Source organism: Coenobita brevimanus, chromosome 40, assembly GCF_032717465.1.
Source record: "Coenobita brevimanus isolate Jiangsu-jjx chromosome 40, ASM3271746v2, whole genome shotgun sequence".
Taxonomy (NCBI): domain Eukaryota; kingdom Metazoa; phylum Arthropoda; class Malacostraca; order Decapoda; family Coenobitidae; genus Coenobita; species Coenobita brevimanus.
Window position 1 is genome coordinate 53380125 of NC_136993.1, and position 24634 is coordinate 53404758.

The 24634-nt window shown below is 41.8% G+C and overlaps 1 pseudogene; it reads right to left on the reverse strand.

The window, feature by feature from the left end:
- Nucleotides 1–329: 329 nt before the first annotated feature.
- On the reverse strand, nucleotides 330–446 carry LOC145397309 (5S ribosomal RNA; annotated as a pseudogene).
- Nucleotides 447–24634: the final 24188 nt, after the last annotated feature.

The following is a 24634-nucleotide window of genomic DNA, read 5'->3' on the forward strand; positions in this document are numbered from 1 at the left end:
GGGTCTGCAGCTGGGCTATGACATCCTCTTTCAATGCCTTGTTTCCCTGCCACCAGCCTGAGTAATTTTGCCATGACTTATTTCCTTCTTCTAGCTCTTCTTTCAAAGGGTCATCAGATATCTCAAACTAAAACTAAACGGTTCTGTGTTCAGCAAGGAAATATTCACTCTATTTATATCTTTGATATAAATAGTGTGAATATTTCCATTCATTCATTCATTCATTGCCAGACGCCATGTATCCCAAACGGGGTGGCCAACGGCTTAGAGTTAATTGTTTTACAGGGAGGGGCACTAATCCTCCACCAACCCCACTTGACACGTAGGGATGCCAACAGCATCTGGTGTTCCCAGGCGGTCACCCATCCAAGTACTAACGAGACCCAACGTTGCTTAACTTCGCTGATCGGACGGGAAGCGGTGTACTCAACGTGGTATTTCCATGCTTGTCAAAATTTCCTACTGTGAAGAGGGCAATTGTGACAGCTGGGATGGAGTTGATGTTCAAGGCCACTTGTGGAGGCCGTGGTGGGATCAACACCCGAGAATGTCTGGACCAGAGGTAGGCCTGGGTATGTTGCACCCCCAAAGGCTGAACTGTATCCAGGGGTGGCCCGTTGGTTCCAAGGGGGAGGGGGCGTATCATTGAATAGGACTTCTGGCATTTGGCTGGACGTCTGTCACCGCAATTCAAAAGGGATTTTCGCATTTTTATATACCCTTGTCCAAGTGGTTTGGCTTGAACCAGTATCTCTGTAATTATTCTGACAGAAAAGGGTGCAAAGTAGACATTTGGGAGTCAGCATTCACTAGCATAAGCAGATGAGAATATTGTCCCCAAAACAGTTAGAACATCTTTTCAACAAATCCTACGGCATTTCTTTCTGCTACTTGTTTAATGTCAGTTGATACTGTATTCTCAACCCCTCTCCAACTCAATAACATGATGTAATTGACGACTTCTGGTGTGCTCCTGGTTAATGTTCCTGAATCCCATTCAGAGGGCCACGTTGCTGCCATATATGCCTGTAAACCACCACTTGGCTTTTGCTTGTCTGCTTGGTCAGCATTTTACTCAGCCCTCAGCAAGAATCCTTCAGGTCACAAGATATCATGTGATGACAGGGGTTCTAGTTCCTGCGGGTCTTGAAGCATCAGAGAAATCACTGCTATGCCATATTTTAAAGATTGCGCCCATAAGTACGGTGTCAAGTGGCATCTGGCATCTCATTTGAGTCAGCAGAGTGTTTATCGGGCAGTGTCAGTGACGCGCAAGCCTCTGTGGTTATGTCAGTCACACGCATGCTTCTGTAGCGAGAAATAAAGTTTCACTGTTTGGGTCATTGTCTGCACCACGTCCACCTCTTCCCCCTCTACCAAAGTGCCCAGACACGCTTATTGATTGCGCTATAGGGCCATATTTCATCAAAGGAGGAGGAAACGTATCACGTGGGAACATGGCACCAACCTGGCACCCATCCACTCGTACGGTGCCTTGCCTCGCTCCCTTCCTACTTCCAATACGAGCCTTTCCTGGGCGAAATAAATGTTTCTTTTTTTCTTTTTTTTTTCTGTGCAAGTAGCAGGCGATGTGCGAAGAGAATGAAAAGGACATGAAATCCAGGAAAGAGACTTGGTAAAATAATGCGTGTTGCAGTGACGTGTATACATTTGCGACCGTGACGTGTAATGTTACAGGCAGAGTGTGAAATCAATCATTTGTGAAATGCCTAGTGATGTCGTGATGGGAGTGTAAACTGGGATGAATTATCTATCTATCGATTGTCAGACGCCTGAATCTCATATGGGGTGGCCACAAACAAATCGCCTACACGTCGCCCTGTCCCCTGCCATTTCATTGCCCTGCTCACAACTCACATCCCCCTCTCTCATATACCTCTCCATTCCATCCCTCCATATCATCCTTGGCCTACCCCTCCCTCTCTCCCCCTCCACCTCACTCACATACACTCTCCTCGTCAGTTTCTTATTCTCCATCCTCTCCACATGGCCAAACCACCTCAGTGTGTTTCTCCTAACACTTCCTATCACATCCACATCCACAACACAATGCTCCTTTACATCTTTATTTGTCAGTCTGTCTCTCCATGTGACTCCACAGACTCCTTTCAAATAACTCATTTCCACTGCTCTCACTACTGACTTGTGTCCCTCTAACAACATCCAAGCTTCACTTACATATGTTAGATTTGGTATCACAATACTGTCATGTAGTAACTTTTTAACCTCCATGCTAACTTCCTTGTTTCTTATCCCTGCTTTCAAGGAACAAGCAACCTTTCTTCCTTGTTGTACTCTTTCAAGCACTTCACCCTGTAAACTTCCATCCTTACTCATCACACTACCCAAGTACTTAAACGTACTCACATTTTCCATTTCCTCATCATCCACCCTTTACACTCAGATTCCTTCCAGATTCCTCATCCACTCTCTTCTTACTCTCTCACTAATCTTTTCTCCTCTCTCTTCCTTTCTACATATAACTCTCTCTTCCGTCTCTCAAGTTTTTCCACGCCCCTATTTCTCATCCATTCATTATATGCTTTCTTCTTTTGTGTCACAGCCTGTCTCACCTCTTCATTCCACCATGCTGTTCCTTGCACCCCTTTCGTCCTCTCTTGACCCCACAGACCACTTCACATGATGCACATTTTTCTTCTGTGAATATCTTGCACCCACCTTCCACGTCCCCCATCTGCTCCAATTCATATTTACACAATCGTTCCTCCACTTCTCTCTTATATTCTGTCTGTTTCTCATCCTCTTGTAACCTTTCCACTCTCCTTGCGTCTACTCCTTCCTCCCGCCCTTCCCTTCTTCTGTTTCTCCATTTTCCTTGAACCTCGATTCTGACCACCACTAAGTGGTGGTCAGAAAGTTCACTCCCCCAACCTCTATATGCTCTTGCATTCATTACACATCTTCGCATCCTTTCATCCACACACACATTATCAGTCAATGCCTTCCTTTCATTCAGTTCACCACTGACCCTTCTCATCAGTCGTCATGTATACCCGTGGATCATTTTGTGCCTAAAGAGGGTATTGGCTATCACCAACCCCCTCCCAGCACAAATGTCCACAAAACCACTGCCATTCTCATCTTTCTCAGCAGGTACACCCCACTCACCAACTACTCCATCCACCTTCACATTTCCTACTTTACCATTAATATCACGGTTAGTTTAGGCAGGGATAATCTAGGTTAAGTTTAGTTTAGGTTAGGCTAGGGTAGTTAGGTTAGGTTAATTTAGATGAAGACACTTTGCATTTAAAATGCAGCAGGACATTGAAGCAGACAGCAACAATCCACCAGAAGGAGCCCACGGAGAAGCGTACACGGCGTGAATGTGCTTCGGGCGGAAATGGCCTAAGTCCACCCAGGCCGCTCCCCTATGACACGAAACTTGCCCACTGCCGCCATAGCAGGAATACAAGATGACCTGCTGGGCGAGCTGCCCATCAATCAGACCGGGGTGGAACTGTTTCTCCAGTTCCTAACAGCATGCCTGAGACGGCCAGTAGCCGCTCACCCTCGTACAGGAGACGGCCTGAAGCCGAATGGAGGAAGCAAGGAGACAGCCTGAAACTGCTCCCGCCTTCATCAGTAGACAGCCTGGAGCTGCTCGGAAGGTGCCCTACAAAGAGATGGCCTGTAGCTGCTCACCCTCCTACAGGAGACGGCCTGAAGCTGCTCTGGAGGAAACGAGGAGACAGCTTGAAGCTGCTCCCGCCTTTGTCAGGAGATGGCCTGCAGGTGCTCGGAAGGTGCCCCTCAGATAGACGGCCTGTAGCCACTCCCCCTCCTACAGGAGAAGACCTGAAGCCATTCCGGAGGTCAATCAGAAGATGGCCAGTAGCTGATCCCGCCTTCATCAGGAGACAGCTGGCAGCTGCTCTGAAGGTGCCCTTGGAGAGTTGGCCTGCAGCCGCTCTATCCTCCCGCAGGAGACGGCTGGTAGCCGCTCCAAAGGTGCCCTGAGACAGCCACGGCCAATAGCTGGGCCCTACAGCCAGAGACAGCCTGAAGCTGCTCCTTCATCAGATGCTGAGCCCGGTCCACCCACCCACAACTTGGAGGGAGTCCCCAGCCTGGAGGAGTATTGGAGAGGCCCTGTGACCACCACGAGGCTCTTCTCCCTGCAGCTGGTGGAGATGCCCCTGACGGACCCCGATGCCGGCTGATGCTGCAGCTCACTCCTGACAGCGTCCCCGACCTTTGGGGACTGCAGCTCCTGCGACCTCCCGACTGCCCCTCAGACTCCCGGGCAGGACCCCCCTGCACCCAGACACTGGAGATCCTCATCCTCCTTTAGCCGCCTGACTCAAAAGTTCAGGCGACTGTTCAGTCCCAACCCAGAAGGCCAGACTCCCACCCCGAGCCCAGAAGTCTCAGGCACCTATGCCCCCAGCAGCCCCGGACGAGAGAGGATGCCACTACGTGCTGTCCCCCGCCCCCGGGACCTAGCAGCCCTTGGTGGATCCTAGCCCCATCAGTAGAAAGACTCCGCCGCCGCCCCTGCACCTAACTGTGATACGTCTGACCTGACAGTGAGTGAAAGTGAACACACACAACATAAAGACAGTGTAGGAGTGACAGAATAAAGTAAGCCAGTGGTTAGAGTGTAAAAGAAAGTAATGGAAAAAGATAGTACCAGAGTGAGACAGTGAAGGACGGGTCTACCATAGAGAACAGTGCTGCCGTATCACGTGAAGATCATACATAGGCCCCTATGTTGAAATTCCAGTACCGCCAGCTCCACCCGGGTACAGTGAACACTCTATCCAACAGTGACGGGACGTCTCTGTAAGATCACGCTTAGGCCCAGAGTAAAATATTAACGCTACCCAGGGAAATCAGACAACCACCACCACCGGCCTAGGAAATCTAAACTCCCCCGCCAACATAAGTGTCTAGCTCAAGTGTCATTCACCCTAACCAATCTGGTCCTGTACAGTATCCTGTGTGATACTATTATTCCATATCTGCAGCCAAGAATTATAATTGTCCAGAGTATTTGTACTTGTGACATCTGCTCATTCCTGTGTAAGATTTAGTAATACAATTTAAGGCGTTGCCTTGAGTTTTTGTGCCCTGCCTCTCTCTTAATTGTCTAAGCTCCGGTCTAGAAAAAGAACCCAGCTATTCACTAGGTGCTCTAGGGACGGGAGGCCGAACCTAAAACACCTAGCATTACACTGGTGGACAGCAGTGGTTCTTGACCCAGCCATACGAGAGAGGTGATCAGGAAATACTATCAAAATGGCAACTAAACTGCATGTGCAATTACCAAAATTCGACCCCAAACAGTATGATGTTCATACATACTTGGCAATTATTAACTTATTTTTTCTATATGGACCTATTTTCCCTCAAATGACCTCTCATTTTTTTTTTTTTTAATGGGGAAAAAGGAACCAAAGGCAATGAGCCCGCAAAACTGTTCCTTCCAAGAGAAAAACAAAATACAAGAGAGAACCAGTTTTCCTCATGGACCTATTATCCCTCCAGGGACCCACTTACCACCTGGTTCTATTTTACCTCATACATGGCTTCTGCCTGTTGGAGACACCAAATCCCCACAGATGCTCTACATATATGTTCATTACAAAATAATGATTAATCCACAAGGCTTGGTATTATACAGAAATTGCATACAGGGAAATGGACAGTAATTCTGTATCCTGCTACTTCGTTCTTTTAACTTTGATCTGTTGCTGAAGAACATTATGGTCTTACAAGTTTTTTCATTTATTATTATTTAGCCACAGTACTTTAGTCTGTGCTAGTCATTTTTGGAATGCATTGAAGGGGGCATTGTAGTCCATAATTATAAGATGGAAAAATATCTGCCTGACATCAGGTCATTTACAGGAAATTTCGGAAAGAATTAATAAAGTTTTCATTTGACAGATTTTTTTTTTTTACATTTTTCGCCACATAATAAAAAGTCGGACCTATATATGTAGATCACTCTTTATTATAAAGGTTGTTGTTTCACGTCAGTTAAGCACTGATTACCTATGTAAAATGAGTGTAGGTGATGCCAGGCAAAAAATCCTAGTAAACTGGACACAAACTTGAAACACCTGTGTAACTCATCTAAGATAAAAAATAATTCCTGTAACGCATATTACCTTGCCTCTCACCATATCTGTACCGTATATGCATTCGTGTTTCTGAACTTAACTAACTAAATGCAGTAATACAGTGAAGATGTCAACATAACACAAAAATCTCTTGTGTCCCAGACTTATACAGATGTGTAGGGGAGAAGGGAAAATGGGGGATCCGTCATCCATTCACTGGATGTAGTGCAACCCTCTGAGTGCTCGGCACCGAATGACAATCCAAATGTTTCCACGAAACAAAGAAAGATACACGTGTTTGGTATATTTGGCAGTATCCAGGTTTTGCATATGAAGATTATTTAAGTTTACTGTCCACCAAATGACTCTTGAATGCTTTATGTGTAAATGTCTGGGCTAAACAGTCTAGGCCTGACTCCCTACACTTGTGATAGGGTAATACGGAAGTGGATATTACGTACCATTTAAAGTTTACTAGAAGGGATACCTGGCATTGTCTGGGTAATACCTTGGACAGCCACTCCTTGTAGGAGAAGGCCCTCGGGTTCCCATAGTATTCTTAGGCGCATGTCCCCAGGTTTATATTCTCCATGGACCTATTCTTACCATAAACCTATTTTCCCACTACCCACCCACTCATCAACCCTGCCCTCTCATCCCATTGATTCGTTTACCCATTCAACCCGCTGTTGCTAAAATGGTTATAGGAAAAAACCAACAACAGTGATCGACTACCATCTTTCCACCTTGTTGACGTGTATATCTGATTAATTAAAATCATGACAATCGAAGGAGTCACTTTAGCTTATGTAATGCACACGTTTAAAAAGTTTAAATTCGTCGTAATGAGTTCCACCTGTTGGAGCTGTTAAGAGTTCTGTATACACCCCCCTTGAATTCTATAGACGACTGACAAACACGTAGACAAACTCTCTGTCTCTGTCTCTGATTCTGTGTGTGTGTGTGTGTGTGTGTGTGTGTGTGTGTGTGTGTGTGTGTCTGTCTGTCTCTCTGTCTCTCTCTCTCTCTCTTCTTAATGCAGAGACTTGAACCTCCACCGAAATATCCCGCCACATTTACTGCGTAATATAATGAACATGTGTTAATTAACAACATTTTTGGTAACCGGAGACCGATTGCATCCGTTTTCTTTTTTTGACACCATTTTTTTTAGTTAGCTCATTTTAAGTACATTGATTCAAAAATCGTTGTGCTGTAATGCACCGTTTTGGCTAACCTGAGATTACAAGCAGAGAAATGGGTAAACAGAATGGGAATCTTAGAACAATATAGAGGTACCTGTGACAACGCGTTTCTGTGTTCTTACCTAATTGTTCTTACCTACTTGTATCTTTACAGGAATGAGTCAAGCTCGTACTGTCCCGTGTCTTAAACCATATTTATCGTACATATCCTTACATTTGTGAATTGTTTTGGCACACACTATTTCATTCGGTAGTGCATTCCATTGATCAATTGCTCTGTTTGGGAAACTGAATTTCCTTACGTCTTTATCACCTCTCTTCTTATGCAGTTTTTTGCAGTGTCCTCTTGCTAATGCTTCCCCATATGTTAAGTAATCATTTATGTCTATTTTCTCCTTCCCTGATATGCATTTATATGGCATTATCATGTCACCTCTTTTCCTTCTCTCCTGTAGTGTTGGTAGATTCAGTTTATTTAGTCTTTCTTCGTAGCTTAGGTCCCTTAAGCTTGGTATCCATCTTGTAGCGGCCCTTTGAACTTTTTCAATCTTGTCTATGTGTTTTTTGAGATGAGGACTCCAGACTACTGATGCATAGTCCATGGTTGGTCTAATGAATGATGTTATCCTTCTTAGCATATCTTCATTTATGTATGTGAATGCTATTCTCATATTTGCAAGCAGTGTATACATGTTCCGTATCTTTTCACTGATGTGGTCAGCCGGAGATAGTCTGTTATTGATAATCACACCTAGGTCCTTCTCTCTTTCTGATGTGTGTAGGGTTTTATTTCCTAACGTATAATCCCAATCAGGTCTTTTTCCACTTTTACCAAACTTGATTACATGACACTTGTCCACATTGAATTCCATTTGCCATGTATTACTCCATTCATGAAGTTTATTTAATTCTTCTTGTAGCTCTTTACAAGAGTCTCTGTTAGTAATTCTCCTTTGTATTTTTGCATCATCTGCAAACATATTCAGATAGCTTTCATTTCCAGTGTTCCTGTTAATATCATTTATATACACTAAAAACATGATTGGTGCCAGCACTGAACCCTGTGGTACTCCACTAGTCACTTCTTTCCATGATGAGTAATTTCCCCTTAGTACTGTTCTCATTTCTCTTTTTATGAGAAAGTCTCGCGTCCAACAAAACAGTTTGCATCGAATTCCTCCTTGGTGGTACAGTTTCCATAAAAGTCTTTGGTGTGGTACTGTGTCAAATGCTTTCTTGAAATCTAAATAGATACTGTCCACCCATCCTTCTCTTTCTTGTATTGTGTTTGTTACTCTGTCATAGTAGCTCAACAGATTAGTAACACATGATTTTCCTTTTCTGAAACCAAACTGTCTTTCTGTTATCATACTGTGTTCTAGATGATTTACCCAAGCTTTTCTTATAAGTTTTTCTATTACCTTGCTTACAACACTGGTCAGTGATACTGGTCGGTAGTTGAGTGGATTTTGTCTATTTCCTTTCTTGAATAAGGGGACAATATTTGCTTTCTTCCAAATATCAGGTAGTTTACCTTGATTCAAGGATTTCCTGAAAATTAAAAATAATGGTTTACTTAACTCCTTTGCACATTCTCGTAGTACCCAACATGAAATTTCATCAGGACCACTTGCTTTTCCTCTGTCTAATTTACTTAACTCCTCCTGTATTACTTTTTCTAATATTTGTATATCTGGTAGTATGTGTGGACATGCATGTTCCACATAGTCCCTCTCAAAATTTTTTTCTTCTGTAAAAAATTATTGGAAATTCTTATTTAGCACTTCACAAATATCATTCCCTTGTGTATAGGTGATTCCTTCGTCCGTAATGGATTGTATTATATCTTTTACTTTGGTTTTGCTTCTGATGTAGCTGTAAAATAGCTTTTGTTGATCACTAATTTTATTTATTATATTCTCCTCAAACTGTTTTTGGGTTTCCCTCCTTATTCTTGTATAATCGTTTCTTGTCTGTTTGTAATTATTATACGCCCTTTCACTATTGTGTCTTCTGTATCTATTCCACAACAAATCTCTTCTTTCTTTTGATTTTTTACATTCTGTATTGAACCATTTCTGTATTTTCTTATCTGCTTCTTTGTGCTGGGGGATGTACTTCTGGACTCCTATTTCATAAAATTCACTGAATTTTTTATATAAAGCATTTAAATCTTGTCCTCTAAGCTCATTTTCCCAATCAACTTCTAAGAAATACTTCTTTAGGTCTTAATAATTTCCCATTTTATAGTTTAGGCTCTTTTTGTAACTCTCATTGCTGTTAACTATGTCATATGTTATCCTGAAGTTGTTATTTAGTACTGCATGATCGCTTTTGCCGAGTGGAGGGTGATATATTAAAATGTCAATATCATTTTCTTGCCTAGTAAATATTAGATCTAGCATTGAAGGTACATCGAGTCCTCTTTTTCTGGTGGTTTCCCTCACATGTTGCTTTAGGAAAAACTCTTGCACGACATCCAGGAGCTTTTGGTCCCAACAGCTTTCTTGGCTAATTATATCTAGAGTATTCCAATTTATATTTGTATTAAAATCTCCAGTTAGTATAATTCTTTCCGATTTATCTTCCATTTTATGTAGTAATGATCTTAAACTCTGAATTGTACTCTCTGCCAGGTCCTCATATTCGTCTCTTTCCCATGTGTTTGATCTGGGTGGCATGTACAAATTGGCTACAATTACTTTCCCTTCAGATGTGTTGATCTCTACTGCAATCAGTTCTACTTGTGATGATATATCTAATTTTATTTCATTGACTTCTAAATTTTTCTTAGTTAATATTATAATTCCTCCTCCTGTTTTTTAAATTTCTGGCTCTTCTCCATATATTGTATTCCTCTAAGTTTAGTATGTCATTGGATATCCTTGGTGTTAATTTTGTTTCAGTTAGGCATATTATATATGGTTCATTTTCTCTGACATAATCATTCATCTCTAGTAATTTAGATACCATTCCATCCACATTTGAGTACATCAACTTTATCATCTTGTTTATATACTTGTCTTGACGTTGTTCTACTACCTTCCTCCTTTTTATTCCCTCCTGTTTGTGTACCACTTTCGTACCTGCAATCCTATTACTTTGCAAAAAAATGTGTTCTTCTCTTCTGATCTTCCCTTTTTTTTGTTTTTGCTTTCTCCCTCTTCTCTTTCAGTAATTCCAGTTCCTTTTGTGTTAGGCATCTTTTTATCCATACATTTTTGAACTCCTCTTTTTCCATAAGATTCTTTGCATTTTTTAGTATCTCCTCCACAGTGTTTACACTCTGGAAATTTACCTTTAGAGGTCTTGTCTTGCTTTTCTCATATTTCCCTAACCTTTTGTGTTCCTCTATATCTTTACTACAGATTTCCTCTGATACTTCTTTCAATAAGCTCATTACATTTGCCATCTCCTTTTTGCCTCTTGTGATCTTGTTTTTTACTTCTTCCTTTTCTATACCAGTGATTACTATAGATTTGTTGGTATCTACTGAATCTCTGAGTAACTTTGGATTGTTTTGGATTATTCTTTTCACTTCCTTTTTAATGCTTTTTTCTTCCACCCTTGTTTCTAAGTCTTTCTTTACTTTCACCATTTCAGCATACGTGGTTTCCACATCATTTTTGTAGCTTTGCACAGCTTCATTCACCTGTGTTATCTTCTCCTCAATATCACTGCTGTGGTCTATCAGACTGCTTACTTGCCTAATTGTCTCTGTATCATTTTTGAACTCTTCCATAATACTCTCGTGATTGACTACTGTACTTGCCATTTCACTCATTTTCTTCGTAAGTGTACTCAATTCCACTGTTAGTTCACTGATGGTTGTGTCTTTCTTGTTGGCCTCCCTTCCTAGTTTTTCTATTTCTTCCTTTTGCAAGTGCATCTGCTTCTTTATTTCATCAATTTCATTTGTGAAAGCCGTTTCCAGTTTGTGTACACGTTCAGCCAGTCTATTGTGAGACCCCACTTCAACCAGTTCTTGGTAGAAATCATCATCTTGCTTTCTACCTTTATCCCTTTTCTTTTCCAAATTTGCTTTACTAAAGTATGTGTCCATTTTGCAATACTAAAAGCACAGTGTACTTACTGTACATTCCCTGGGGCAGTTGTAGTCTAAACAAACCTCAGCTGACTGAGTGCATTCTTTCGCCACTCGGTTCTCTTTTCTGTTTGAACAAGTCTTGTTTAAACTTCTTATTTTTTTTTAATAATAAAAAGTCATTTAGTCTAACCTGGTACAGAGCTTGACTCATATAAAGATACTAATTTAGGTAATGCCACTGGCCGTGCTGGCTCGGTATGTAGCACTGCAGGCGAACGTGTGCACTCCTTGGTGTCCCCCGTGTGTGTGTGTGTGTGTGTGTGTATTGTATTTAGCTAATGCCGTTATAAAGAAGCATAGGCACATTGAGCATGACGATGATTTGGTTTCTAGAAACAGAAGCCAGTGAGTCTAAACACTAGATCCACTATTGTCCTCCTATTTACTTACCTTGCAGCAATAACACACGAATTAAACTAAGGAACCCATGGCATCGAGTTTCACTATGGTTAGCAGTGAAGGAAACAAGCGCTTGAAGGAGGTAGAGAAGGATTAGTACAGCGACGATGCACATTATGATTCCAGTCCACACCAGTGGCGACAGAGGCAGTAGGAAGCTCCAGGGATCCACCTCGGGGCGTCCCAAAGCTGCCAACACTCTCATGTTTGAAGCGGTGACTGGTGAACTGTACTGAATTACTTCAGCTCTTGCCGCAGTTATAATGAAGAGACCAGGGGAGAACTCAGCCTCCTGTGACAAGTATATGATATGACCTCGAGTGTCAAGCATACCTACCACAGTTGATGAGTTATTATTTTGATGTTCCCTTCTTACACTGAAACGATTATATTTAGCTTAATGAAGAGTCTTGTAATTGAATGGACTTAACAGAGCCTTCATTATCTCTTCCACTACGAAGTCCTCCCTGAATAGAATATTATTGTTTATAATAGTTAAACGTGCATGACAAAATGTCCCCGATTTAATGGAGTTAAATATTGTCTGACACATATGTAAACTAAAGCTTCACCTGACTAGTTCTGAGAGCGTTTAATAAGAAGTAAGTTGATCAAGCGTTTTATTGCATTTGTGTACTGAGTTATAATGCAGTTATTTAACAGGGATTATTCCAACGATAGATAACTACTTCCTCGACATTAGTCTTGTACAGCAACTCGAAGTATCAAGCATCAATTATCTTCTTACCTTTTCCATCACCATTCCCACCATTCCATTCCAGGAGCCATCAGGCAACTTTACTCCAAACGTTCCCACTCGGGGTAGTATATACGTGTACCTGGTGAAGAAATCTTTTGTAGTGCAGTATTTTACAACCAAATACTTCGTCTTTAATACAGTTTTCCTCTACGTAAAGAATATGGGCAAGTGTTGCTTGTACCGGTCGCAATATTAAAAAAAAAAAAGAAAAAAAAAAAAGGTTTCCTAAACACCTGCTTCCGTACAGTCAACAGCCAGGCCCAGCAGATTCACCGACAAAAAGACTGACGAGAATGCAAGTACAAACACATGCTCTGGGCAGATTGCCATGATGATTAATGAGCATAAAAAATAAGTAGGATACAAACATGTGCAAGTTTTGTGGTTTTACCTTGGACTCCATAAATTCCATTAAGAAACCTATTTAAAAAAATGAAAATTGTGTCTTGGCCTATTGGCTTAATGAAGAATTGTACTAAGTTTGATGCAAACTCATTGAGAAACTGGGAATGGTACCAAGCTAAAAATGCATTTGTAAAAGAAGAACGAACAGAGAAAATAAAGTAGTTCTTCACACTTTGGTGTGGGGATCTAAATATTAGAGCTGCAATATACTAACATGGTTATTGAAGATGCAAACCCTAAAGAATGTGAACTGGGGAAAAATGTTGAAGGAATTAATGTAAACAAATGAGATTGTGGACTAGGTGTGTGTGTGTGTGTGTGTGTGTGTGTGTGTGTGTGTGTGTGTGTGTGTGTGTTTGACATGCGTACTGGGATGCACATTAGCCGTGACCCCATATTAAGCCGAGAATAATGGCTATTTTGATACCTGATTGTTTAAAGTTTAAAGTAGAAAAGGAACCGTTATTTTGTCTGTTTCTGTGGTTTACTGCAAAAACTTCCTGGCTAAGTAAATTAATTAGGCACAACTAACTAATTTTGTTTGAGCATTTCCTTACACTAGCAAATATGAACCAACTGAAGGTTGAAACAGGCTTGGGAGAACGAGATTGCACTGTACGTGATTTCACAGCTCCTAGGGCGCCGGGGCTAAATAAATTCACTGACAGAATGGTACGACTAATAGCAAGGTGTTCGTTGAGGAGATCGCATAAAATCAATATCAAACGCAAAAGAATGAGGGACGTGGTGGTTCACACGAGTAAATCATAGGTAATTGCCTTTTTTCAATCTATAAGGTGTTCTGTGGAGGTTTTGACATCAGCTGACTTATTGTGTGGCAGAAGCTTATCCCCTATTCCTAGTGATGATATAAATGAAGATTTGGGTTACCCAAACATTGCAGCATGTAAATGATTTCACCCAATATCTAGTATATATGTACCAGCACTTAAAACTGAAACGGGATACAAGAAGTTTGCAATAAGCACTGGAACTCTGATATTTGTTAAGCCCTATGGAATTGCATAGTGTGGCTGAAGCTCTACATTAGTTCTTAATTTAGATCTGGCCTTAATGATGAGAAACTGACCTCGTTCTAAGTAGCCGTCACGATATATTATCACCACATTTCAACCCTTAAAGTAATAATAATTACAGATGTAGAGGTTGAATCTCCGTGGTAAACAAGAATTTGTTTATTTAGTTTCCACTCACCTAAGAAGACAGGCAATGGTAACCAGGTTTATGCATAGTATCAGAGCCAGCTGCTCATCACAGAGTCAAACAAACATTCGGAACACAAATCTTTGCACTGGAAAACAAGGCTTTGTTCTATGTGAAACGCAGGCTACGACTCCCCCCCCCCCACCACCACCACACACACACCAAAGCAAAGGTTAGAGGGTGAGCAGGATGATTGTTTCACGAACGTATAAGATGCATACAAAGACGCTTTCATACATTGCGAAGTGCGAAACTATAATTTTCAGTGTCATAGGGTGGAAAAATAATAATTCTCAGTAAAAAAGCCTGCATAGATATATAATTATTCTCAGTACAAACTATGCAAAAATTATTATTTCCATTGACAAAGTGTGCAAATATAAATACATTAAGCGTTTTTTTAAACTTACGTAAAATTCATCCCTTGTGCTACATATTCCACAACATTATTCACAGGTCCCTTGAATGCGAGTCGTCTACCATCCTTAGCCGTGTCATCCTTCACCCAAAATATTTCATTTTGAGGCAGGCTGGTGATGGCAACTGCTAGGTTCGGGGCTGAGGTGAATCTGTGTATTATAAAACTTAGCAGAGTACAGTGAGTCCTAGTTAACAGTAATTTTTCTCGAAGCTGATTTTGTCTTCAAAGTTCACAGTAAATTACCGGAAAATTGTGCTTTACCTGTGCCTGTCCCATAGTCTTTGATATACCGATTTAAATCAAATTGTGCGGGAAGAATGAAATGTGAAAACAGAGGCATATTTTGACATTGTTCTCATTTACCACTGAATTTCTTTTCATGACATAAGCTCTTGCATACTTTAAAAATTTGTCAGGGATGATTGGAAGACGAGATGTGAGAGTGAGTCCTGTTCGGTTAGACCATGTTGCCACTCGCAGTGGTTTTCTCCCTGGGGAAGCATAAGGCAGCTGCACTCGCATGGTTACCCTGAGAGAGAGAGAGAGAGAGAGAGAGAGAGAGAGAGAGAGAATTACCATATATTAGTTTCGATCTAGTAGTCCAATGGAATATAAAGACGAATTACTAATTAATTAATCCACATATTAAAACTGCAGTAAGAAACAAAGGATCACTTGTGGAGAGCAATGACTCGTGTTAATATGCAATTATGACAAAGAGGTTAGTTTACAAGGAATAAGACAGTCTAAACAAACACATTCTTAACAAGACACAGGTCAACTTCAATTGGTGATCTCACACATAAATGACACCTCCAGTATCTGCTCTAACCCATGCTGTAATGTAAGGGGAAATTAGTCATTATTTACTGGCAAAGCAATTAAAACGAACCCTTTTCGCTCACAGGCTATCCCTATCAACTATCTTTTCAGTGCTCTGCCGCGCCATCATTTCATATTTTCGGCAATTGCTTAAAAAATGCAAGTGAACAGAGAACTACATGCGCAGCATGTGCATTTCGGACACATTCTAGAAACACAACAGACACTGCCAAAAGCTCCCCACTCATAGCACAGAAAGGTAGTGGGACTCACTGAGTAAGTGGGTGACACAGTTTGGGACATAAACTTGATTTTGGTGGCCATGTGGTTGCGACAAAAATAATGTAAAATTGCTGTAGCAATTTAATTTATACTAGTATCAGTTGGCTTCACATCTATTGGTGCTTTCAGGTACTGCCGATTTCCTTGCTTGTTGGAGGCTGGCGAGCCTCAAATCTTCAGTGCAAGTCTTTAAATTTTCGTGGCTGAAACCGTGTGAGACGTGTGCCAGACTCTCTTTCATCTGTGTCTGTGCCATAGCATTTTTTTCCCAGTTTTAAGATTCTCATTCATTCACTCCACATCCCGGTCGGTACAGGGTCAAACAGATTATGGGGGACACTGCCCCATCCGGCTCCCAGGGATCACTCCATGGTTCCTTCCAGAGGTTCAGGTCAGTTGAGATTTTGAAGGCACCAAGTCTTCAGTAAGTACAAAGTTTTTAGTCTCTTTACAAGCTGTTCGACAATTATTTCTGGAACTTTTGTCCCTGAATGTACGGATGGTTGGAAGTTAGACATCAGTTTTGAATTTGGGTTCAGGTAAAAGGAAAGGGAGGGGGCGGATGCCATGAGGCGCTGGCCAACAGTGCTCATCTCATTAACTTTTATGTTTCAGCCTGTGGTGGGCAGTTCACAAAATATCTTGTTATACATAGCCACTGTATTATTCATATTACCACAATTCCCTCCTGTCGGTGTCAACCTACGGCAGTGATTTTCCAACCTTTTTTGTAAAAATGCACACACACACACACACACACACACACACACACACACACACACACACACACACACACACACACACACACACACACACACACACACACACACACACACACACACACACACACACACACACACACACACACACACAGAAAAAATATTTTTCTGGAATGCCTACCCCTCCTTTCTTATAAGTGATAATGTGTTATCAGTATATCCATATACTCATATATATATATATATATATATATATATATCCATATACTCATATATATATATATATATATATATATATATATGAGTCTGTGGTACAGTGGTAGAGTGTGCGTTTCGCACGCTGGTGGACGCGGGTTCGCCTTCCGCCAGAGTTGTAAAAACTTTGAGAAGCATTCACCGACCCACTTATAACTTTGGTGGACATAAGGGATGCTGTGGCTGAAACAGTGTCGAATACTAGTATGCTTGCATCCAGTCAGCTTAAGGCGGGCCGATTGCACTTGGTTCACAGGCTAAACATACATCCAAAGCCATTACAACACTACAATCACACTCACAAGCACTTCTCACCCTACTGTACATAATCTCTACCAGACAGCCTAAGCCACTGGTTAGACATGCATTGGCTATATCGTCCCTGCTTCGGTAGGGATAGGTCGGTCCTGATGATGATGACGATCATATATATATATATATATATATATATATATATATATATATATATATATATATATATATTCATCATCATCCAGACCTCCTTTCCCACCCTAGGGCAGGGTGAGGAGTAGCAATGTCCAGACATCACAAATTTGCCCAGTCCAATGGGCCCCGCTTCCATTCACTCATCATTCAAGCCCCCAGAATCCTGGCTGTATCGGATACGCAAAAACATTCACCACGTTCTGTAGCTTCGCATAAAGGTATCCGATTGAGTCAATCCGGACTCTATCACTTTCAAAGGGGGTGCCAGATCCCTGATTATGCACTTCCCCTCACAATATTCATCCAATCAGCTCGATCTCTTGTCATTTCCCTAGCCTCACCGGTTTCCAAACCTCTCTTCCTCACACACTCATCCACCATATCTCTCCACTTTCTCCTTGGCCTACCTCGCCTCCTCCATCCCTCAAATTCGCTCAGATATACCATTCCACCACTCTGTTATCCATTCTCTTCAGATGACCATAACATATCAGTACACTCTCCTCGATTCTGGTGTCCACAGACTTCCTCACTCCACATCTTTCACGAATCACATTATTTCGTATCCTATCCACTCTCTGTATTTCATATACATTCCTTAGCAGTCCCATCTCCACCGCTCTCACTCTTGACATTACATTTTCATGCCTCACCATAGTCTCACATCCATATATTAATGTTGGCACTAACACTACTTCATAAGCCTCGTGCAGCTACAACACTCTTATCAAGGCCTTCATTGCACCAGTTATTTCCCTTCGTTGCGTCACTCTAGTTTACACTTCTTTTACATATTTTCCTCTCTTTTCTATCACTGTACCCAGGTAATTGAAGTCTCTCACCAATTCCAGTCTCTCTCCATTCACTGTAACATCGCACTGGGAGTCCCCTTCTCTCTCAATAATCATCAATTTACTCTTTTCTACATTTACTTTTAGGCACGATGCTCACAGACATCAGCAAAACTCTGCACTAGTCTACCAAGTTGTTGTCCTGTATTTGCAAGTAGTATTTCGTCATCAGCATACAACCAATTTGAGATATTCCATCCATCACCATTCATTACCAACACCATCCCCCTTTCCATTACTCTTGTGTTTACTTCTCTCATCACCACATCCATATATATTGAATAACCATGGGGACATTATACAAACTTATCGCGCGCTCACACCGATCGTGAACCATTCACTTAGATGCCCACTAACTCTTACACATGCTTCACTACCATCATAAAATCTCGTGGCGACACCTTGCTGCTTACCATCTATACCATACATGCGCAGAACTTTCCACAATCCTTCTTTCTCCACTTTGTCGTATGCTTGTTTCCAAATCCATGAATGCCATAAGTACCTTATGGTCTTTCTCACAAGCCGTCTTTGTTATCTGTCTCACTGCAAATATTTGATCCACATATCCTTGCCCACTCCTAAAGCCACCCTGTTCATCAGTCAGTAGGACTTCTGATATCTCTCTTATTTTCTTTTCAGTAATTATTCCCTATATCTTCCCTACCACACTCAATAAACTTACGCCACGATAATTCTTGCGGTCACTTAGGCCACCTTTATTTTTGTATAGGGGTACATTCACAGCCTTTTTCCACTCTGCTGGCACAGTTTTACATCCATGCCTTCTTACATAATACAAGCACTTCATTCCCTTCTTTCCTCAACACTTAATCATCTATGCATACACCTCTTCAATAACAGCAGTTTCTCATTTTTCACCCGCTTTACAGCGCTCTTCACTCGTGCAAGTGTCACATTTCGTGCCACTGCATTCCTTTTCTGCACATCCCCAAGACGAATCATGTTTACAGTGGCTTTGCTTTCTCTACTCCCATTCATCAGGCTTTCAAAATATTCTTTCCATTTGGTCCTTACTTCATCCCCATGGGTTGATAATCTACCACGTACATCCTTCACATCATCAATTTTCTTTCCGTTTTCATCTAGGACCTATACATTTCCACACCTCTTTCCAGAATAACTTCCTGTTTTCAGAGTAGTTTGCATTCATTTTTCTGCCTAGATCATCATTTACCTCCTTCTTTTTCCACTTCTCTTTACGTGCTTCTTGCTCTCAGTATATTCAGTTCTTATTTCAACTGAACCCTTGTCCTGTGACCGCTCTATGCACTTCTTCCTCTTTTCCTCCATTGCTTTCTTAACCTCATCATCCCATCATCTTTCTTGTTTTTGTTACTCTTGCCAAACCACACACCACTTCAACATTTCTAAGTAAGCTGTCCCTATATGCATTCCACAGGCTGTCCAGATCTATTTTATTCCAATTCACTGATTCCAACTACTCCCCTGCTTTGGTCCTGTATTCATCGGCAATTTCTTTGACCCTTAGCTTCTCGACTTTCAGTCTTTCTCCCTGACTGCTCCTCTCTTTCCTGGTCCACTTCACTCCTCTCAGCTTGATCTTGCATACCGCAGTCATATGAACTGATAGACCTACACAGCCTTCGTATCAGCAACCATTCATGGCCTCGACCTCTCTACGAGCACGTAATCAATCAGACTCCTTTCAACATGATCCCCGTTCCCTCTATACCATGTACATTTATGTACATGGTATAGAGGAAAATACAAGTTACAAATGCACAACCCCCCTTCCTGACACATATCCTTCAGTTGCTTCCCTTCACCATTTTCTCCTGGTACTCCATTACAACCCATTATTTTATCTTCAGGATACACACACACACACACACACACACACACACACACACACACACACACACACACACATATATATATATATATATATATATATATATATATATATATATATATATATATATATATATATTGTGAGTGCTACCCAAAAGTTACAGTAATTTGAACAGAAAGAGCCAACTGTTTGTAGTTTTGCCTTTTGCTGCTAGGAGGAGTCAGCAGCTCTCCTTTTGCGTCAGTGTGGCCCCGGCCGTGTCTGTGAGCAGATGAGTTGTTGAGTTTCGCTTACTATTGTAACGTGGTGTGTAGGTGGTTTGGAGGTTTTGCAATGGCAGACCTCACAGAATAAAGAACCTGCATCAAGTTCTGCTTCAAGACCAACAAGACGGCTACAGAAACTCACCGGTTGCTTGAGCAAGCCTTTGGTGACAATGCCATGTCCTAAAGCAGAACATTTTTCTGGCACATGCAGTTCAAGGAAGGACGAATGTCCATCGAAGACGAGGACCGATCTGGACGAAAGTCAATGGCAACAACACCAGAAAACATCAGAAATGTTCGTCAGGCTATCCTTCCAGATCGTAGATGAACTATCCATGATGTTTGTGATATCGCTGGACTGTCACACGGGAGTGCAACGCATTTTGTCGCACGTGTTGGGCATGAGAAGCATTGCTGCACACTTTTGTGCCAAGAATGCACGAGCAGAAGGCACATCACAGTGCGGTTTGCAGGGAGTTCAAGAACCATGTCAAGCATGATGCCACCTTCATCTCCAAGGTCATAACTGGTGATGAATCATAGGTTTATCGTTATGACCCAGAGACAAAGCACCAGTCATCACAATGGAAGGCTCCCAGTTCACCGAGGCCGAAAGAAGCACGTCAATTTCGCAGCAATGTCAAGTCGATGTTGATTGTTTTCCTCGATATCCAAGGGATTGTTCACAAGGAATTCGTCCCATCCAGTCATTCTGTCAGTGGAAAGTTTTACTGTGAAGTTTTGCAGCGTCTGAGGGAGAATATCCACCGCAAACGTCCAGAAAGTGGAAGAACAAAGACTACGTCCTCCATCATGACAACGCCCCCACCCACTCATCAGTTGTTGTCTAGCAGTTCCTGGCTTCCACTAACAAGGTAGTCCTTGTCCCCTGCGACCTTTTCCTGTTTCCCAAGCTGAAATTATGACTGACTGGACATTGATTTGTCTCGATCGAGGAGATCCAGCCAGAATCGCAGGAGGTGCTCAAGACCATCACACCTGAAGCCTTCCAGGGATGCATGGACTCGTGGAAAAACCGCTGGGACCGCCGTATACATGCCCAATGGGACTACTTCGAAGGCAACAGTGAGAACTATGAGGTAAGGTTACTTATTTTCCTACAATATTCAAATTACTGGAACTTTTGGGTAGCACCTCGTGTATATATATATATATATATATATATATATATATATATATATATAGAGTATCAGGAGAAATTGAAAGATGAGTGGAACGCAGTGAAAGATCGGGAAAATGGCAGCGTGGAGGAGGAATGGCAGTTGTTTAAGAGTGCTGTGGTGGGGCATGCAGAAGAGGTGTGTGGTGTGAGACGTGTGGGTGGTGGTGTAAGAAAAGGAAGTGAATGGTGGTGCGAGGAAGTAAGTATGGCTGTGGCTGAGAAGAGACGTGCATATGAAGTGTGGCTGCAGAGGAAGGATGAGACGTCATATGAAAGGTATAAGGAGAAGAGGAATAGAGCGAGAAGGGCTGTGCGTGATGCTAAAGTGGCAGCAGATGAGAGGTGGGGTAGGCGGCTGACAGAGAATTTTCAGCAAAATAAGAAAATGTTTTGGAAGGAGGTGAAAAGGGTGCGAAAGGGAGAGTTTGGGAAGGAAGAACGAGTAAAAGCAGAGGATGGAAGGATGTTAATTGAGATGGATGCAGTAAGGAAGAGATGGGCAGAGTATTTTGAAAGATTGTTAAATGTAGAGGAGGAAAGGGTGGCTGAGATTGTGGCGGATGGAAGGGTGCAAGGAATAAATGTGTAGGGAGAGTTGAATGATTCTTTGATCACGAAGGAGGAAGTGGAGAAGGCAGTAAAGGAGATGAAAACAGGGAAAGCTGCAGGTATGGATGGGTGTGCTGTGGAATGCCTGAAGAGTGGTGGAGTGACTATTGTTGACTGGTTAGTAAGATTGTTGAATGTGTGCTTTGAGAAAGGTATGGTGCCAATTGACTGGGCAAGTGCTTGTGTGGTCCAGTTGTATAAAGGCAAGGGTGATAAGTATGAATGTACTAGCTTTAGGGGTATAAGTCTGTTGAGTGTTGTAGGTAAGGTGTATGGTAGAGTGTTAATTATGAGAGTTAGAGAGGGTACAGAGGGAGTGATTAGTGATGAGCAGTGTGGCTTTAGGAGAGGGAGGGGATGCGTTGATCAGGTGTTTGCTGTGAGACAAGTGTGTGAAAAGTATTTAGCGAAAGGCAAGGATGTGTTTTGGGCATTTATGGATTTAGAGAAAGCGTATGATAGAATTGATAGGGAGGCTTTGTGGACTGTTTTAAGATTGTATGGACTTGATGGTAGGTTACTAAAAGGGGTGAAAAGTTTTTATGTAAATAGTAGAGCGTGTGTAAGAGTGGGAAATGCTGTGAGTGATTGGTTTCCCGTGAGAGTGGGGCTGCGACAGGGATGTGTGATGTCGCCTTGGTTGTTTAATATTTACATGGATGGTGTTGTAAGGGAGGTGAATGCAAGCGTTTTAGGTGGTCTGAGTCTGGTAAATGTTGATGGAGGAGAGTGGAATCTGAAGCAGCTGCTGTTTGCAGATGATACTGCACTGGTGACTGATTCAGAGGAGAGATTGGGACAGTTGGTAGAGGAGTTTGGAAGGTGTGTGAAAGGAGGAAATTGAAAGTAAATGAGAATAAGAGTAAAGTGATGAAGTGTAATGAGGTTGATAGATGGTAGGGGGATGAATATAGTTTTGAATGGTGAGTTGCTTGAGGAGGTAGATTGTTTTAAATATCTAGGGTCACATGTTGCTGTGGATGGAAGAATAGATGCAGAATTGAAGTTTAGAATAAATGAAGTAGGAAAGGTGCTGGGAGGAATGAAAAAGTGTTTAAATGTCGTTCGCTTAGAATGGATGTAAAGAGAAGGCTGTATGAGGGTGTTGTGGTACCGACAGCATTATATGGGGCTGAAACATGGAATATGGGTGTAGCAGAGAGGAAAAGTTTGAATGTAATGGAGATGAGATGTCTGAGGAGTATGTGTGAGTGACGTATGGATCGAGTGCGTAATGTTGAAGTGCTAAGGAGAACTGGAGTTGTTCGGGAGATGGCTGGTAGAGTTGAGCAGAGGGTGTTGCAATGGTTTGGGCATATGGAGAGAATGGAAAATGAGCGATTGGTGAAAAAGATAACTAGATCTGATGTGAGAGGTGTAAGGCTGAGAGGAAGACCACGAATAGGATGGATGGACAGTGTGAAGAGAGCGCTGGATGTGAGAGGGATGTCTGTTGAGCAAGGAAGAGTGGCTGTGCGTGACAGAAATAAATGGAGAGAAATTGTGAATGAATAAGTGATGACGCAGCCCTGAGGGGATATTCTCCCGTATTTGGTCTGATCAGCTAGTCAGGTCAGGTGCGGGTAAGGGGATGGGTCTGTTATGATGTGGCAGGGGTAAACCAGTTCTGCTGTCGGGCCCTGCTGCGGATGTCACTGATTGCATTGCCTAGTTGACCCTTGTGCGGTGTGGTGCGGTGAGGATCTGTCCGTTCTCCCCTTTGGGGCTAAGATGCGAATGAATGTGTTTGAATGGATGAGTAAATGGAGAGTGAGTCGTCCTGTCTCGGCTACCTCCCTTTTCTTGGGGGAAGCAGCCTATGTATATAGATAGAGAGATAGATATATATATGTATATATATATATATATATATATATATATATATATATATATATATATATATATATATATATATATATGAAAAGCTGTGTATGTGTCTCTCTTTGCATTTGCTCGTTTCTTTCAACAGAACAGTAGTAGATATCGACCTAATTATTTTTCCATTAGGTTGAATTAAGTTCAGGTATTGTCAGAAAAAATGGCAGCCGTGTGTGCAGCAGCAGGTTGGAAATCACGACACGCAAATGTGTCTGTCTATACGTTTGTTCATTTGTTTCACAAGAATGGTATTATATATCACCCTAATTCTTTTATACATTTGGTTGGGAAAGTCCAGGGAGTGTCAGAAAAATATCCCCAACCCCACTTTTTTTAGCTCTCAAGAACGACGTGATAGCGTGAAATGTTCGCTATTCCGACAAGTGAAAATATGAAAATATTTTTTCAACTTTTTGGTCAGAAATGGTCATTGTGCTCACAGTAACATTTTTTTTTTTTTTTATGGGAAGGCTTTAGTTAGTCCCACAATTTTTCTGAGCAAGGACCAGTACACTTATATATATATATATAGATAGATAGATAAATAGGTAGATAGATAGATATGGAGGCTGTAGCATGGTCCGAACATGGTGGTACTCACGAGGGGAATGGGAATGCTGGTGATAGGGAGAGCTGGAGCTACTGTTTCGTTAGCTATCTAACCATCCCATCTGCTGACCTTTTCAGTGTGACAGTAACATGGAGAGTAGGCCAGCATACTCTCCCAAACATTTCCTCTATTTTATGCACACTACATGCACTTTACATTTCACACATATCCCATTACTTTACAGGGGTTGACACCAGCAAGGACATGTGGCTAGAAAACTTTGCCCCTGCTACCTAGTGGCGG